Raw genomic sequence first — 18919 nt, forward strand, 5'->3', positions numbered from 1 at the left:
CTGCTTATTTGCACTTCTTTGAAGAAACTTCCTCAGAATCTCACAGAGTTTTCATTTAAATCTGTGGAATTCCACCGAGTGAAACTCGACGGGTTCAGCCCACCCCAAGCTATTTGTAGTAATTAAGTATGGGTTGTACACGCTTTGCTCAGTTTTTTTTATTTTTTAAAACAGATTTTATTTGTCATAGATCACATATATTGCATAGCTCCGGAATCCGGAGTCTGCTGCAAACATTAATGGAACGACAATAGCATCTTAGACTTTTACAGTAAAACAAACACCACCACCCCCAACCCCTCCCCCGTTTGCGCTGCTTCTGCCACTGATTTACAATATAATATCTTAACGAGACATGCCAAGTCCAACAAAACACTCTGTTGTCTTCACCAATGATCCATCAGTCACATCGTCGGGAGGGCCGCCCTCTCTGGCGGAGTGTCCAAGTCCAGCCCATGGTAGTCGGCCCACCTCTTCCAGATCTTAAAATGCTTACGGGGGCACCCCCTAGCCATGAATTTAGGTTGCTCAAGTTCCATACAAAAGTCCATGCCATTCCTCCAAGCGGCCAATGGCAGAGCTTGGGGCGCCTTCCAAGCTTTGGAAATGTCTCTTTTGGCCAGTGTAAGGCCCAGCAATAACAGGTGACGCTTGTACCTATTACCCCCTACCTCCTCCATCACATGCAACAAAGCCAATTTCAGAGCGCGTGGGAGCTCCCATACCACCACTTCAGATAAGCATGTAAACACCCTGTTCCAGAATCTATGCAGCGCCGAGCACCCCCAGACAGTGTGTAGAAGTGTACCCTCCTCTGTACCGCATTGGAGACAATCGGGGGAGCCAATCATGCCCGCCCTCCATAAGCGTTCTCGGGTAAAGTAGGTACGATGTAAATATTTAAATTGTATCAGTCGCAGGCGAGTGGAAATTGCTGCCTCCCTCGGGCTTGCCAAGGCCTCTGCCCAATCCTCTTCCTCTAAGTCCCCCACATCCCTCTCCCACGCGGTTCTAAGTCTGTGTAAGTCAGAGGAACAGTGGTGGACCAATGTCTGGTAGATACGTGAGATTTTCTTATCACGTAATTCCCCCATAAACAATTTGGCCTCTAGCGGACTAAACTCGGGAAGATGTCCTAGGTCTGTCAAATATGGCGTCAGTGCGTGCCGAAACTGAAGGTATTTAAAAAACTGGGAGCGAGGCATCTCAAATTCATCTTGCAAATTCTGAAAGGACTTCAGGGAGCAGCCCAACATCACATCTCCCAGGGAGGAGATTCCAATTGCGTCCCACTCCCGGAATCCCTGCAGAGTGTCCATGCAGGGCAGACGACCATTGCGCCAGAAAGGGGTCTCTTGGGTAAGCACGTTCTACGACCCCATTCTGCCCAGCGTTTGCCTCCAGACATAAAATACCACCTGCGTGGCAGAGGGAAGGCACCTCCGAAGCGAGGCGGAGTACAACAGTGTGGGCACGGACGCCGAGCCCATTATGTGCCGCTCAACCGCGTAGGCAAGGTCGCCCCTATCGCCATACCACCACTCGTTAAGAACCAACAAGTGTGCTGCTTGATAGTAAGAGAGGACATCTGATGTGGCTAGCCCCCTCAGTATAGGAGGATAAAAAGCACGTTGGCAACGCCACACGCGCGGTCCCCCCCTCCTACAGAAACCCACCCAGCGCCGAGTTGACCTGCTGAAACCAACGGGGTGGAATCCGGTGTGGATGATTTTGTAGTTGAGACAATAGACGAGGGAGCACCACCATTTTAAAGATGGCCGATCTGCCATATATCGTTAGTGGCATACGGACCAAACCTTCAAGTCCTCGCGCATGTGGTTCCATACTGGAGTGAGGTTGTGATCCTGGGAGGCGGCTGCCTCCTCCGCCAGATACAAGCCCAGCTATTTCATCCCTCCAGACGCCAAATGAAGGCCCGGCGCCCGTGCTCCCACCTGCGGCTGTCCACACAGTATTCACAACGTCGACTTACCGGATTCATATAGAGGCCAGAGGTTTCACCGAAAATCTGCAGAATACAAAGCAGCCGTGGCCCAGACCGATCCAGATCAGTGAGAAAGAACAGGACATCATCAGCATAGAGTGCTATTTTATCAGCAAGGCCCGATGACCACCGAAAACCTTTGAGCTGGGCATCTATACGCACCCACGCCGCCAGGGGCTCCATTGCGAGCGTGAATAGGTAGGGGGAGAGGGGACAGCCCTGTTGCATGCCCCGCTGGACCCGAAAGGATCAAGAGACCGCGCCCCCACTCGTACTGACGCTGTGAGATCAGTGTCCAGCAGCTGTAAGTAAGCCATGAAGCGCGGGCCCAAATTGAGGTGTCACAGTAGGGCGAACAGATATACCCAGCTCAGGGAATCAAAATCTTTGTCCATGTCTGCCAAAAACAGCGCTGCCTGTTCCCCCAAACTCCTCCAAGCCGATATTGCTATGTGGGCGCGCCTAATGTTATGTCGAGTCGCCCTCCGAGGCATAAAACCCGCCTGATCTGGGTGGACCAAATCTGCTATGTGAGGCTTGAGTCTATTGGCTAGGGCCTTAGCCAGGACCTTGGCCTCAGTATGTCGCCAATCCAGGGGGAGCATGCCGCCTTCACATGCCTACTCCACGACCAGACAGAGCTGCTGACCCAGCTGTACATAGAACCGCCTGAAAAATTTGCACGGAAAGCCGTTGGGGCCCGGAGCCTTACCTGGATTCAGCTCACCCAGAGCGGTGCCCAATTTGTCGTCGGACAGGGGCCTATCTAATTGTTCCCGTACTTCGTCCGAGACCGACCATGGGGGAAGTTCATCTATAAACCGCTGGATGACATCGTCTGTCAGGCATTCCTGGGGCGTGTATACCTCCTAATAGTACGCCGCGAAGCTCTCAGCAATTGCCGGGGGTTCAAGTACAGGCACCCCTTCTGGGTCCAATATCTGGGGCAGCGGTTGGGCATGGAGTGTGCCCTGACACAAGTGATGCAACATCTTGGTGGATTTGTCCCCCACTGATACACCCGACAACAAGTGGCCAACCAGCCCTGCCGTGCCGCCTCCATCAATACCGCGGTATACTGCTGCTGAGCCAGCACTAGCTGTCGTCTGACAGGTCCACCGCCCACCTCCCGACCCCTGCGCTCCAGTGCTTCCAGATGCGCCTCTTGTTGCACTAAGTCTCTCTGCCGCTCCCTACGGGCCGCCGGACACCAGGAAATGTCAACACCCCGCAATGTGGGTTTTAATGCTTCCCAAAGGGTAGTTGGGGAGTCTATGGAGCCTACGTTAGAGACCAGGTAGTGATCTATTTCTTTAGTCATGTGCTCCCTGTACTCGTCCTGCAGCAGGTGCCACCCCGACATGCGCCACCAAAACGATTGCCTGGCCGGGCCTATTCTGAACGTAAGGGCCACCGGCGAATGGTCGGACAGGGCTCTCGGCAGAATAACCGCCGATAGTATCATATGTGCCAGCCCCCTGGGAACGAAGATGCAGTCTAATCTGGAGAATGAGTCATGCACCGTGGAAAAGTAGGTGTATTCCCTAAGTGGGCCATGCGTGTACATCCAGTTGTATGTCCAATCAAGTCCTGTGGCTAGGGCATGAAGTTTGGTGGGTGGGCCCCCCGCCCCCCGTCAGTCGCCCCACTACTCCATCTATCGCTACCCAGTTCCATCACATCGTTCCAGTCCCCCCAAACACAGAGAGGGTATCCTGCATGTCGCTCCAAAGGGACATACGTTTCTTCACCAAGGTCCACTGTAGCGGTGGTGGGGCATAAACACTACCCAGGGGTCACCCTATCCCCCCTCACCCTGCCCTGTACAATAACATACCTGCCCTGTGTATCTGTCCAGAGTTTTTCATGTGTGTACGAGACCCTGCGGTGTATAAGGATCGCAACCCCCCTAGAGCCCCTCATAAATCCTGAGTGATAGACCTGATGGAACCCAAACCGCTGCAGGCATAGCGCCTTCATGCCAAATGAGTCTCCTGGAGCAGAAGTACATCCGCACTGGCTCTTTTGGCAAATTGGAGAACATCCCCCTATTTCACCTTATCCAGCACCCCCCGCACGTTCCAACTAAGTATGCGCAGGGAACCAGGGGCTACCCGCCCTCCCCTCTCAGCAGTGGACATGGTGGAATGTTACTATGTAAGCTGCAGGTGTCTCTGTGGCTCAGCATGCATATAACGTAGCAGACATATTGCATCAAGACTTGCGGAAACAATCCCCCCAACCCCAGACCCCCACGCCAACCCCCCCCTCCACCCCCAACCCCGTATCTCACTAACATGGAAGCACCTGTTGCGGTCGGATCGTAGCCTATTCACCAACGGGGGAACAAGAACCACCCCCTCCAATGGACAACCCACAACTATAGGACTTCACTCCCACCCACCCACTCCTACAGGGCCAGGCTCCCTGCCCTAAAGAGACTGGCTCACCTAGACATCCATAATTACCATACATTTAGACCTGTGCAGGAGTCCCAGACATCATTTCACTCCTGATTGCTGCTCCGGGGTCGGATCGCGCTGTCGAAGCACGGAGCCAGAGCGCGGGCTGCGTCCAGACCTCGATCTCCTGTGGCAATGCTGCCGACTCCTGAGGCCCTCGCGGGCCATTCCACTTGAGGAGGAGTCCGATTCTCCACCCTGTGGCATGTTGTCACGAATTTTCACCGTTTCATCCGGCCATTTGAACACTTCCTCTGGGGAATCGAAAAACAGTGTGCGGGACTTGAAGATAACTCTCAGCCGCGCCGGGTAAAGCAGGGCATATTGAAGGTTGAGGCCTCGAAGATGGGCCTTTGCTGCAAGAAAGGGTTGTGTCTGCTGCTGCACCAAGCGAGTATAGTCCGGCAAGATAAGGATGGTCGCATTGCCACATGTGAGGGAGGCGTTCACCCTCACCTGTCGCAGGATGGTGTCGCGATCCGAGTGATTTAAGAATTTGGCGCTCATCGCCCGCGGGGTGTCCCAACAGGGGGCTTCTGCGTCACAGCCCTATGGGCCCCCTCAACCACAAAGCAGCAAGAGAGCACGTCCGGGGGGAGCCAGCCCTCCAGCCACTGGGCAAGAAATCGCTCCACGTTGTCGCCCTCGCAGCCTTCCGGAAATCCCACGAAGCGTAGGTTGTTCCGCCGAGACCGCCCCTTTGGCATCATCGACCTGCATGGCTAGGCCCTTTTGTATTTTCTCCATGGCTGCGACCTTCTTCTTGAGAATGGACACCTCGTCTTCCACCGCCGATATGCGGGTCTCCGGGCCAGTGATACGCTCCACGGCATTCCTCAGGTCCTGGTGGAGCAACATGACGTCCGATCCCACAACCCCGATCTTGGCGTCCAGCATGTCCCTGGACTGGGTTATTGCCGCCAACAGTGCCGCATTGTCAGGTGCCTGGTTCTGCGACCCCGCGGCCCCGGGCACGTGGCTCGTCTCCGTGAATTTATCCAGGGTCCCTTGCTTGGTGTGACCGCCACAGGTGCGATCCCGCGCCATCGTAGCGGGGTTGGTTCTTCCAGGCGATAGTACTCCCTACCCCAAGGGTCGTCACAACCAGCAATTTATGAGTCAGGCAGAAAGACAGGTAAACCAGTCGACTCACTCCATAAGTCTCCAGGCAAACCGAACTCAGTGCAACAAGTCGCAGGAGCAGACTCCCGGTCTCCACTGTGGTGGGCAATCAGAGAAGGCTATGGCCACAGCCACAGGGGTCCCCCACAAGAGGAACGCAGCCAACAGGCCCAGGGCGCAGCCTGAATGCACCTCCGCTCAGGCACCTCACTGCCGGCCCTCAGAGCTCCTCCACCCTCAGCCGACCCCACCGAGGCCCGATCTGGCCCCTGATCCTCCCCAGTGCAATAGACAGCAGCCTCCAAGGAAGTTCAACACAAGGGGGAAGGAGGTCAAAGCGCCCCGCCGGCCCGCACAGGCCTGGTCTGCTAACCACGCTGCAATGCCGTCCCAGATCTCGCCGGGCAGATTCAGCTAGACTGACCGATTCCCCACATTCAAAGTCCACAGGAGGGTCTCCGACACCACGCTTTTGTCAAGGGGCACACTCCTCTGGGCGAGGGTGTAGCGGGCCCCGTCCTCCAGTTCCTCTTCAGGATGGTTGGTGTGCCTCAAGATGGCGGCCGCTCCCTCTTCGGGGTGTATCACTGCCCAGCACTCTCGGGTGCCGCTACACCTGCTCACCCGCTCCCACTGCACACATCCAATCTGGTCAGGGTGTACCAGCGTGGGCCATGTGTGCCAACCGAGTCTTCAGGATCTTAGTGAGTGTTAAATGTCTATTCCAGCGAATCAAAGGCATTAGCCAAATTCAGTACCAGACAACCCGCTCAGGGCCTTAATTCTGGTGCCTAGTTTATTAGGACTCAAAAGAAACGTCTCAGATTTAAGGACGTACTGTGTGATGGCACACATCCATTCTGGTCAGGGTGTACCATCGTGGGCCATGTGTGCCAACCGAGTCGTCAGGATCTTAGTGAGTGTTAAGCAGTGCTAGGGGCCGGTTGGAGCCCACTTCATTGGGGTCTTTGTGTACCTTAGAGAGGGATATCAGCAGTGATTTGCACAGGGAGGTAGAAAGGCAGGAGGCTTCTAGAGTCTGTTCGTAGAGGATGAGCAACCGAGATGCAAGAAGTGTGGTATATGCCTTGTAAAATTCAACAAGCAGGCCATCTGGGCCAGGCGCCTTGCCTGTGGCTAATGCTTTGACCGCCTCCTGTATTTCAAATAGTGTAATTGGATCATCTAGTTCCACTTTTTGGATGGGTGTAAGAAGGGGAATCACGCTGAAGAAGGCGTTTGTGTCTGGTGGAATAGCAGGGATCCTTGCTCAGTACAGCAAGGCATAGTGTTGGGTTAGTTCTTGATGTATGTCTTGTTGCGTGTAGAGTATGTCGCTGGTAGCAGATTTCAGTACAGCAATTGGGTAATGGGGCTGGTCCGACCTTATTAGCTATGCCAACAGCATGCTAGATTTGTCATCAGCTTTTGTAAACAAAACGGAGTTTGGTCCTGGGACAGAGGGGCAGCTGGACCTAATATAAACTAGAAAAGTGAATATGCTAGCCCTCAAAATAATTTTTCTCACAATTTTTGAGAATACAAACAAACGAAAATCTTTTGTTTGTATGGGTAATTTTATTTGACCCTTTTCATGAATTTTCAATCTTTTTGTAGAAACATTTTTTCATAGGTGAGAAAAGACACAAAATATTAACATTTACAATATTTACAACTCACATGCATACAACTATCATACCGTGTATGATAGTTGTATGCATGTGAGTTGTAAATATTGTAAATGTTAATATTTTGTGTCTTTTCTCACCTATGAAAAAATGTTTCTACAAAAAGATTGAAAATTCATGAAAAGGGTCAAATAAAATTACCCATACAAACAAAAGATTTTCGTTTGTTTGTATTCTCAAAAATTGTGAGAAAAATTATTTTGAGGGCTAGCATATTCACTTTTCTAGATTTGTCATCAGCGGCATGTGTACATGCAGAGTGGGCCTCATAGTTCAGGCAAGGCAACGGCTCCAGGAGGGAGAGATGTTCATGTTGTGCTGCTAGCAGGCGGAAAGAGCTGTCAGGGTTTCGCCCCGCGTCTGTCTCGTGTTGCAGGAGGGTTTGTTCTATATGAGATATATTGTCGTCAAGCTGTTGTTGGACATTCCAAGTCACGCCCAGACAATAGCCCCCAACTGCCACTTTGAGTGTGTCCCACTCAACCAGCCTTGTTGTCGCTGATCCATGATTGTGCTTGAAATATTATTTAATAGCGGGCATGTAATTAGATGTGGAATGGGGGGTCATCAAGCGCCGCTGGCTGTAAGCGCTATGACGGAACGGGAGGAGGGCGCTCCAAGGAAAACCTCCAGCAGAAACCAAGTAGGTTTACCGCGTGACGAACAGAAGTTGCAAGTGACGGACTCTTGCCGTCTTGGAAACGCTGGTGCCCATGAAGCGGTAGTTTCCTCATTTGAGCGTTTTTTCCGAATAAGGAAAAACGCACCTATTTTACACGGGATCGCAATTTTCGGTCTCTGCTTTGGACTAGGGCAGGACGCGCCTTAGCGTGTGCGGACCACCCAGTTCAAACACCACGGTCCTGACGAAAACCAAAGAATTAATATAATGGTTGAAACATGTATACCTAGTAATCAGTAGTTTTTGTAAATTTCACTTCTCACATAGCACACTTCGCTATTTTTAACATACTTCTTTAGACACCAAAGCCTACCTAATTAGGCACAGGTGCCACACTGTTTTTAGAAGGGTTCAAGCACTCAAGAATAAACACTTGAAGTGGGTAGTTTTGTCCCTTTTTAATACACTTTTTGATAGATATGCACCCATAAAAGAAAAAACTAACCAGCTCCACTGTAGTCAGGTGTCGCAGCACACCCTGTGGGCACTCGGCCTATGGGGTGGGACCCCGATGATGAAGCATGTCACCAACCAGGTTGGTGAGTGAGGGGTCTTCTATAAGGGTATGCATTATCCGACAACGGGTTGGGGCATACTGTGCTGACTTGAGCACTTAACCCTAGACTCAGAGACTTTGTTCTGTGCCTTTTGAGGGGATACTCCTCTATTGTTTCTGTAAACTGTTCCGGGGACCAGGAGTTCCCACCTCACATAGTACATGTAAAATTTCCCTGACTCTCTCTTTTGGTATTGAGAAGTAGGTCAAATAATGCCATCGGCTATCTGTGGAGTGACCTCTGATGGTGCCAAGGCATCATAGTCAGATAAAGCCATTATCTAACCCAGGGTGGTGTGTAGTGCAAAAAACGATGGATTTAGGCCCAGATCCTTGTACTGGGGTGAATGTAAGACATTGATCTACATTCTGTCCATCAAATTGTTTTTTTGTAATTTTCTCTCTGATGGTGCCAAGGCATCATAGTCAGATGGCCAAACAGTGGAAGAATCATCCTCATTCGAAGACTTCACTGCTCTTTTATTAGAGCTGGTGTCAAGTCAGGCGTCGCTGATTGCTACTACAGAACGGAGGGCCTGTCTTCTTTCCTGTATAACCTGTTCCATGTTTGGGACCACCACAGGCCTGGGAGGCTGTCTCATTGCTCGCTGTTCCTCACGACTGCGTCTGCTGTCCTTTCTGTCAGTGCACGGTTCGGCTCCAGTGGCTTGGCAGGGTGACTTGAGTTGGAAGGCCTTCAGCCATCGCCAAGCATCTTCTGGCAAGTTGAAAAACCATGCTTTGCAATCCATTACAACACGTTTTCTTGCCGGGAAGATCAGCAAATATTTCAGCTTCAGTTCACGTAGATGGCATTTGACAGCTAGGAAGGAGGCCCTGTGATGTTGCACTGTTACTGCGTATTTTAGGAAAAGCATGATGCGGGCCTTATTAACCACAATTTCATCAAGTTTCCTCGTTTCTTGTAGGATGATGTCCCTGTCACCGTTATGGAGTAGGTGAACTAGCATTTGACTGGGGTTGGAGCTAGGTGGAGTCTTCCTTGTGAGAAAGCAATGCACACATTCTACAGAGAAGAACGGCGTGAGGGGATGAGGCAGAAGCAGGTTCCACAGCCAGTTGCCCAGCTAGTTAACAGGATTACATCCTTTGATGCTTTCCAGGAGGCCCACAACATGCATGTTGTTTCTGCGTGAGCATCCCTACGTGTCTTCAGCCCAGGCCTTTAGGGTGTGGACAAAATCCGTCAGTAGCGGGACTTAGGATTCCAGTACTTTGAATGCCAACTGGAGTTCAGCAGTGTTTTGCTCTGCCGTGCACACTTTGTCTGCTAGTTTACGATGATCAGTGTGTAGCAGATTAAGCTCCATTGCTATGCTGTCAATCTTGCTCTCAAGGTAGACACAAGTGTTCACAGTTTTGTGTGAGTCCTCTCCACTGCATCCATTACCACATTCAACAGAGGTAGTTTTCTGCCTGCTCCGCTGGTCTATGTCCCCAGTTGGGTCTGGAGGCCGCACTAGTGGGGGCTGAGCACCATCAGCGCTCTTGAATGCTTCAGTTCAGGTCCACTGACTGTTCTGCAGCAGCTGGTTCTATGTGCCTGCAATGGACACTGACTGATGCAATAGGCCGAATCAGGGAGGGGCATCATACACAACACGGCTGGGGGCCGGCCCCAGATCCACCCGCCAGGCCAGCCGTGTTTCCCACCGCCCCTCCGGCTCTCAGGGAAGCAGCATCTGGGTGGCTGCAATGAGAGAGCAGACATTTTCACTAATTTCTAGAGGGGAGGGACCAGGTCAGCCCAGCCTATCAGGCAGTGGCAGCAGTGACCGGGCCCCGACTTGGTCCCTTGTGCACCTCAATGCACACACCAGTTGACAAGGTGCTCCGTCCTCAGTCGCCTGATCTCAGCCGAGGCCCTCCACTCCACTTGCAGTTATATCAGAGTGGCACAGCTGCTGGGGCCCAGTAGGCTAGCGGGCCCATACCGCCAACAGCAAGCCAGCTTCGGCTCAGCAACAGTCACTAGGGGGGTTCCCAGCTGGCCTTTCAGCAAACAACCTTTACCATTGGTTGACAGTCATTGGTAGGTGCATGATCAAGGCTCGGCAGGTGTCCAGGATATGGCTGGAAGCAGGATTACTCTGGATAACCCAGATTTACCCATCAGAGATACCTGCTGCACATCTGCCATCTTGATGTCGCTCCACAGACTTGCTTATGATAAGAGGCTGCTTAGTCACACTTGTTTGTTATTTCAGGAATGGGATGTACCAGTTAAAGGTCTTGTTGTAGACTTTGATGGCCTGTTGTGTCGTAAATGCCAAAAACCTTGGAGAGGATAAGCATTGTAATTCTTTTGGATGAAGGGCATGAGTTGCATGACAGGAGTGTTAAAAGGCACATTGGGGACAAAATCAAAATCGAGTATTGCCAAGGACAATTACAAGGATCATTTACAATGAAAGGTTCCAGACGGAGTAAGAGGAGGTTGGTAACATGTTACAATGGAGCCGATTTCTTGAATGCTGGAATTTTGCAATTTGCTGTTTGATGTAGTTTGGCCTGGCTTTTGAATTTGTTTGTTACAGTGTGTGCGGAGTACATGCAAGGTCCCCAAGATGGTTGTGGCATTTTGCCTCCAAACCTATTCTGATTTAGATGATCAGAAAGGGAAACGTCTGAAGCCAGGTTTCCAGTACATTGTGGCTTTTGTTTTTTTATCCTAAACAGCAAGGGTTAGAAGTCAGTGCACAGGATATTCACAAAAGCATTGCAACTGAAGGGCCTGGCTTAAAGACATTCATGTTCATGCTGTGTCCTTCGGTAAGGGTAGAGGTAGAAATGTGTTGAGTGGTTTTTAGAGAGTGCATTGGAGGTCAATGGACAGTCAAGTCAAGTCTTCCATTTTTCATCTTGATTGGAATGTATGCTTTGTCCAAGTTACATTGCAGAAAACGTTGCCTCTTTTCGAAGGACTAATGAGATGGCTCATTGATTTAATGTTTCTGCTACAGAATATTATGTTAACCTTAAAAACACAAACTAGAAGCTTGCCATGAAGGTCTAAGCACTCTTTCAAATGTTTGCATACAAGAAATGGCTTTTAACGCTCTGCACAACTACTACAACTTAAAAGTGGATGGCCCTTCAAGAGGAAAACTGAGGTGTGGCTTTACTAACCAAGACTTTTGAAGGATTACAGTATGAACATTTTAACCTCATGCAATCTTTCTAAATTGGTGTTCTTGTTCCTTTTCATCTCTCCATAGAGACCAGGATGAGAGAATTTGGTCCGCTCAATTGGCCAGGTATAGTCCCATGTGTGAGAAGAGCACCTTGTAAATTTCTGGATGCCTGCTCTGAGGAACAGTGTGAAATCCTTGCTACACTGTGCTGTGTATGGTTGTGATACTGGCTGATAGGAACAGAGGCAGCTCCTTGCTGCATTGTGTTGTGTGTCATATTGGATTAGAGGAACAGTGGCATCTACTCGCTGCAATTTGTTGTGTGAGATACCATCTCAGAAGAATAGTCACAAATCCTAGTATGCAACATAGTAAGTGTGTCTATGCCTGGATCAGAGGAACAGTGCCAACTTCTTGCAGCAGTGTTCTAAGATGCCAAAAACCTTGGACATTATAAGAAATTTAACTATTGTTCATGAGGGGTATTAGTTGCACGATAGCAGCGCTGAAAGGCATATTTGTGACACAATCCAAATCGAGTGGTCCAAGGGCACTGACCATGGTGATCTGATCCCTTAATTCCAGTGGATACTGCCCTTTTCATGGATTTTGCACTTGAAAGAGATTTGTAATGGCGAATGTCCATTATTTTAAAGAACAGGGTTACTTGCCTTTACTTAAATGCGATGGAGTAAATGCTGGTTGAGAAGATGTTTATGAAACTGATGTACAGCAGATCATGATTTGGAAGCAGTCTATCCTAACCTGGGTTCAGTAGGAGTCTGAGTCTGGTTAAAGTGAAGTGATTTAAATCATATTTTCTAAATGTTTGGACAAATTTGATCACAGACGCAACAGCTGGTTTGGTAAATTAGTTGATAGGTTGAGAAGTAAATAGCTTTCAAAAATGCCTTCATGAAGAAAACTGTGAATCTGTTTGATCATTTTACAATTAGCGGATCCAGAGGGAGTAAGAGGAAGTTGCTCACACCTTAAAGTGTATCACGTTTCGTGACTGTCGGTATTTTGCATTTGCTGTGCGATGTAGTTTGGCCTGGGTTTTGAATTTGTTTGTTACAGTGTGTGAAGTACATGAAAGGTCTCCAAGATGGCTACGACTTTTTGTCTTCAAACGTATTCTAATTTAGATGATCAGAAAGGGAAATGTCTGTAGCCAGGTTCCCAGTAATTGACGTGTTTTATTTTTTTACCCTAAACAGCAAGGTTCAAAAGTCAGTGCAGAGGATTTTCTTGCAGGCGAAGACCCTACTTTAAGATATCTATGTCCATGCTGTGTCCTTTAGTATGGGTGGAGGTAGAAATGTGTTCAGCAATTTTTGGAGAGTGTATTGGAGGTCAGTGGATAGACGATTCGAGTCTTCCATTGGTCATCCTAGTTCAGATAAATGGTTTGTCCAAGTTAACTTGAGGAAAACATTGCCTCCTGTTGCAGGGCTCATCAGATACCTCAAAGATTTAATGCGTCTGCTACAGAATAATATATTAACCTTAAAAACACAAACTAGAATCTTGCCACATAGAACTGAGCATTCTTTCATTTTGTACATAAAAGAATTGCGTTTGAAAGCTCTGCTAAACTGCTTACAATATTAAAAGTGTATGGCCCTTCGAGAGGAAAATTGAGGTCTAGCTTTACTGGCCAAGTCTTTTGAAGGATTACAATATGAACATTCCAACCTTATGCAATCTTTCTAAATTGGTGTTCTTGTTCCTTTTCATCTCTCCATAGAGACCAGGATGAGAGAAGTTGCTCCGCTCAATTGGCCAGGTATAGTCCCATGTGTGAGAAGAGCACCTTGTAAATTTCTGGATGCCTGCTCTGAGGAACAGTGTGAAATCCTTGCTACACTGTGCTGTGTATGGTTGTAATACTGGCTGATAGGAACAGAGGCAGCTCCTTGCTGCATTGTGTTGTGTGTCATATTGGATTAGCGGAACAGTGGCATCTACTCGCTGCAATTTGTTGTGTGAGATACCATCTCAGAAGAACAGTCACAAATCCTAGTATGCAACATAGTAAGTGCGTCTATGCCTGGATCAGAGGAACAGTGCCAACTTCGTGCAGCAGCGTTGTAACATGCCAAAAACCTTGGCCATTATAAGAAATGTAATTATTCCTCATGAGGGGTATTAGTTGCACGATAGCAGCGCTGAAAGGCATATTTGTGACACAATCAAAATCGAGTGGTGCCAAGGGCACTGTCCATGGTAATCTGATCCCTGAATTCCAGTGGATACTGCCCTTTTCATGGATTTTGCCCTTGAAAGAGAGATTTGTAATGGTGAATTTCCATTATTTTAAAGAACAGGGGGGCATATTACCAAGCAATAGCGATAATTATCGCTATTGCTTGGTTAGAGACAAAAATTTACCGCTGAGCTGCGGCAATTATTACCGCAAATAAACCTTGGTATTACCAAGGTTTATCGCAAATGCGATAAAAATTGCCGCAATGCATGAATATCGCTGAAAAGTCAGCGATATTCATGCATTACCGAACTAATGCTCTTAGCCATGTTATCCACCTCCCTTTGGATAACATGGCTAAGAACTGCTCAGGGCAGGAGTTAGCTTTTGGAAATATTCGCGCTTAGCGCGAATATCTCCAAAATTTGGTAATAGGAGATAGCGATGTTAGCGAACATCTTGGCACGCCCACTTTGCATGTCATTAGTGATAAATATCACTGACATGCAAAGTGGGGCCCAAGGTGGTTGCTATCTCCTACTAGCTGTCGCTAACTGGTGTTAGCGACAGCTAGGTAATAGTGAGATAATTTTATCTCCGCTTTCTTGGCTTTTAAAGCCAAAAAAGCGGAGATAAACCCCCTTGATAATATGCCCCAGGGTTACTTGCCTTTACTTGAATGCAATAGAGTAAATGCTGGTTGAGAAGATGTTTATGAAACTGATGTACAGCAGATCATGATTTGGAAGCAGTCTATCCCAACCTGGGTTCAGTAGGAGTCTGAATCTGGTTAAAGTGAAGTGATTGCAATCATTGTTTCTAAATGTTTGGACAATTTTGATCCCAGACGCAATAGCTGGTTTGGAAAATTAGTTGATAGGTTGAGAAGTAAATAGCTTTCAAAAATGCCTTCATGAATAAAACTGTGAATCTGTTTGATCATTTTACAATTAGCGGATCCAGAGGGAGTAAGAGGAAGTTGCTCACACCTTAAAGTGTAACACGTTTCGTGACTGTTGGATGAGAGAAATTGCTGTGCTCAATTGGCCAGATATAGTCCCATATGTGAGAAGAGCACCCTGTAAATTTGTAGATGCCTGCTCTGAGAAATAGTTTAACATCCTTGCTGCTCTGTGCTATGTCTGCTTGTTGTGACACTGGCTGATAGGAACGGAGATAGTTCCTTGCTGAATTGTGTTGTGTGTCATATTGCTTTACTGGTCAAGTCTTTTTAATGATTACAGCATGAACAGTTAAACCTTATGCGATCTTTCTAAATTGGTGTTCTTACTTTTCATCTCTCTGTAGAGACCAGAATCTGAGGAGCAGCATTTCCCGAGGCAACAGGTATTGTCCCATGTGTGAGAAGCTATATCTGAGGAGCAGTTTGAAATACTTTATGCACTGTGCTTGTTTGGTTGTGATACTGGGTGGTAAGAACAGAGACAGCTCTTTGCTGCATTGTGCTGTGTGTCATACTGGCATAGAGGAACAGAGAGAGTCCCCTGCTGCATAGTGCTACATGTCATAGTGGCTCAGAGGAACAGAAGCAGCTGCTTTCTGCAATTTGCTTTGTGTGATACCCACTCAGACGTGCATAGACAAATCCTAGTATGTTTTATAGTAATTGGGTCAATGCCTGGATCAGAGGAGCTGTGCCAACTCCTTGAAGCAGTGGGTTCTCTGTAATACTAGCTGAAAAGACCACCATCAGCTCATTGCTGCCCACCCAATGTTGTGAGTGATGCTTGCTCAGAGCAACAAAAACAATTCCTTTGATACACAGAGTTGTGTGTGAAACTGACCAGCGGCGGCTGCTGTCAATCCAAGGTGGGGGCGGGGCAGAAAAATAGTAATAATAAAAATTAAAACGTACCTTTTTCTGTCAGCCACCATGATCGTCTGCTCCTTCTCTGTGCCTCGCTGCTCCTCTGCTCCCATCCAGGCACTGCAATCCCTAGGAGCACAGGCTCCCACACCTCACCCAATGCCAGCGCTTCTCTCATGCTATTACTCCCAGCATGGGCGGAGAGGTGCAGGCCGGTTATATGCTTCAGCAGGGGCTAGGAGCTTGGGCCCCTGAGCACTAGGATATCTCCAGGAACAGCCTGGGGATATCCAATTGCGTGTGTTGATTTGGCCAATCATGGACAGCCACCCAAACTGAGATACGCACATTCAGTGCATACCACTCCTCATTCACCTGCTTTGTGGCACTGCAGTCTTGCCCTGCCACAACCTAGACTTGTCAGACTGGAATTAAAAATAAAATGACAATAAAATAACTTTATTGTCGTTTTCGTTTTCTTCTGTCTGCTTCATTTCAGCAGTAGGGTGACGTTCCTCATCAATAGCGGGGAGACACCCCTGATAGTGTCTCTGATTAACTGTCCTAGCTCCTTGCAGCACTGTGTTGTGTGTGATGTCATCTTCGATTTACAGAAACAGCTCAGATAAACAGTAATAGCTGCTTGCTGCACTGTGTTGTGTGTAATGCGGGCTTAGATGAATAGTGACATCTCAGTGTTGTGCGTGATGCTGACTCAGATGAACATCGACAGCTCCGTGGTCCAATTAATTGCGTCTGATTTGGCTCAGAGGAGCAGTGACAGCTCTTTAACACAGTTTGTTGTGTATGATAACTATTAAAAGAAAAGATAACAGCACCATACTGGACTGTGTACTGTGTTGACCTGATACAGTGTCTAATTTGTAAAATAATAAGTGCCAGTGTCCAAGCACTTCTCAGATGCCCATGGCCAGCAATATTTAATGTCAACATGCAGAGTGAGAAGGCTGTGAAGTCCTAAATTCACCGCAGGTCTCTAAAATTCAATGCCAGACACTCCCTGCCCCTTTATCTTACTCTTGCAGCTTCCTGCTTTCTCCTTTGGTGACTGTTTTTCAATCTTTCTTTCTATGTGTTTTCCCCTTTCCTACTCTCTAGAAATATTTGATGTGGAAAAATAGGTGGTGGTCTCCAAAAATACCAATGAGACTGCCAGAAACCTCCAGCTGATTTTAAGCGTTAGTTTGATACTGGTGTAGAGGAACAGTACCAGTTTATGCTGCATTGTTGATAGATACTGGCTGTGCTGTGTTGTGTATGGGTGTTTTTCCTCAAAGGAACTTATTTCCCTATGATGTGCATGAGTTTTTGAGGGTCTGTAGAACAGTGGCAGCCCATGTCTGCACGGATATATGACGTTACCCCGCGTACTTTTAGCACGCATACCATTACCACGGATTTTTTACAACGCAGGTCATGTTACAACGGATACCCTTACAACGCAATACACTACAACGCACATACTATTACAACGCATACCATTACAACGTAAGTATAGGTAAGTATATATTTTTTTTAAAAAATATTTTGGTAATATTTAATTTAATTATTCATTATTATATTATAAATAATTATTTTTAAAATATTTAATTTAATTATTCATTATTTAATCATTACATAATTATATTAATAAAATTATTTTTAATTGTAATTTTTTAAAATATATATTAAAAATACCCCTGTACCCCAAAACCCATACCCAGCCCTAAAACCTAAAAATACCCCTGTACCCCAAAACCCAAACCCAGCCCTAAAACCTAAAAATACCCCTGTACCCCAAAACCCAAACCCAGCCCTAAAACCTAAAAATACCCCTGTACCCCAAAACCCAAACCCAACCCTAAAACCTAAAAATACCCCTGTACCCCAAAACCCAAACCCAACCCTAAAACCTAAAAATCCCCCTGTACCCCAAAACCCAAACCCAACCCTAAAACCTAAAAATACCCCTGTACCCCAAAACCAAAACCCAACCCTAAAACCTAAAAATACCCCTGTACCCCAAAACCCAAACCCAGCCCTAAAACCTAAAAATACCCCTGTACCCCAAAACCCAAACCCAGCCCTAAAACCTAAAAATACCCCTGTACCCCAAAACCCAAACCCAACCCTAAAACCTAAAAATACCCCTGTACCCCAAAACCCAAACCCAACCCTAAAACCTAAAAATACCCCTGTACCCCAAAACCCAACCCCAACCCTAAAACCTAAAAATACCCCTGTACTCCAAAACCCAAACCCAACCCTAAAACCTAAAAATACCCCTGTACCCCAAAACCCAAACCCAGCCCTAAAACCTAAAAATACCCCTGTACCCCAAAACCCAAACCCAGCCCTAAAACCTAAAAATACCCCTGTACCCCAAAACCCAAACCCAGCCCTAAAACCTAAAAATACCCCTGTACCCCAAAACCCAAACCCAGCCCTAAAACCTAAAAATACCCCTGTACCCCAAAACCCAAACCCAATACCCCAATACTTACCTTTAAACTTACCTAAACTTACGATGTAATGGTATGCGTTGTAATAGTACCTGCGTTGTAAAAAAATGCGTGGTAAAGGTATCCGTGGTAATGGATCCTGCGTGGTAATGGATCCGTGGTAACGGTACTGCGTGATAAAAAATCCGTGGTAGCAGTTACATACCGTCTGCACTATACTGTTTGATGGTATGATCCGAGCATAGACAGCCACACACACTTCACATTGTACTGTGCTGTTTGTGGGTGTGATATGGTCACAGAGTAATAGTAGCAACTCTTTGCTGCACTGTACTATTTGATTGCATGACTCATGGTATGAAGACCCGTGCAATACTCTGCTTTTGAGTAAGATGCTGGCTCAGAGAGACACAGACACCTTCTGTGTTAGGTATGGGAGTAATATCTGCTGAGAGGGGTGGTGACTGCTTCTCCATGCACTGCTGGGTGTACATGATGCTGGTTCAGAAAAAGAGTGCCAGCGCCCTGCTGCACTGTAGTGTGTGTGTGTGGGTGGTATGCAATATGGATGAAGACGGTGAACAGAAGTAAAGTAAGACATCATCGCTTGAGGGTTATAGTCAGAGTCTAAGTGAGCGAAGGAGTGAGTGGGGGTAGAGGGGCTCACAAACTGCACAATAATATAGGAATTGCATTTTTGAATGTCGATTTACATCACAGTGGCTGGTAGCTGGAGCTTAGAAGACTGCA

Source organism: Lissotriton vulgaris, chromosome 3_1 (genome assembly GCF_964263255.1).
Source record: "Lissotriton vulgaris chromosome 3_1, aLisVul1.2, whole genome shotgun sequence".
Lineage (NCBI taxonomy): Eukaryota > Metazoa > Chordata > Amphibia > Caudata > Salamandridae > Lissotriton > Lissotriton vulgaris.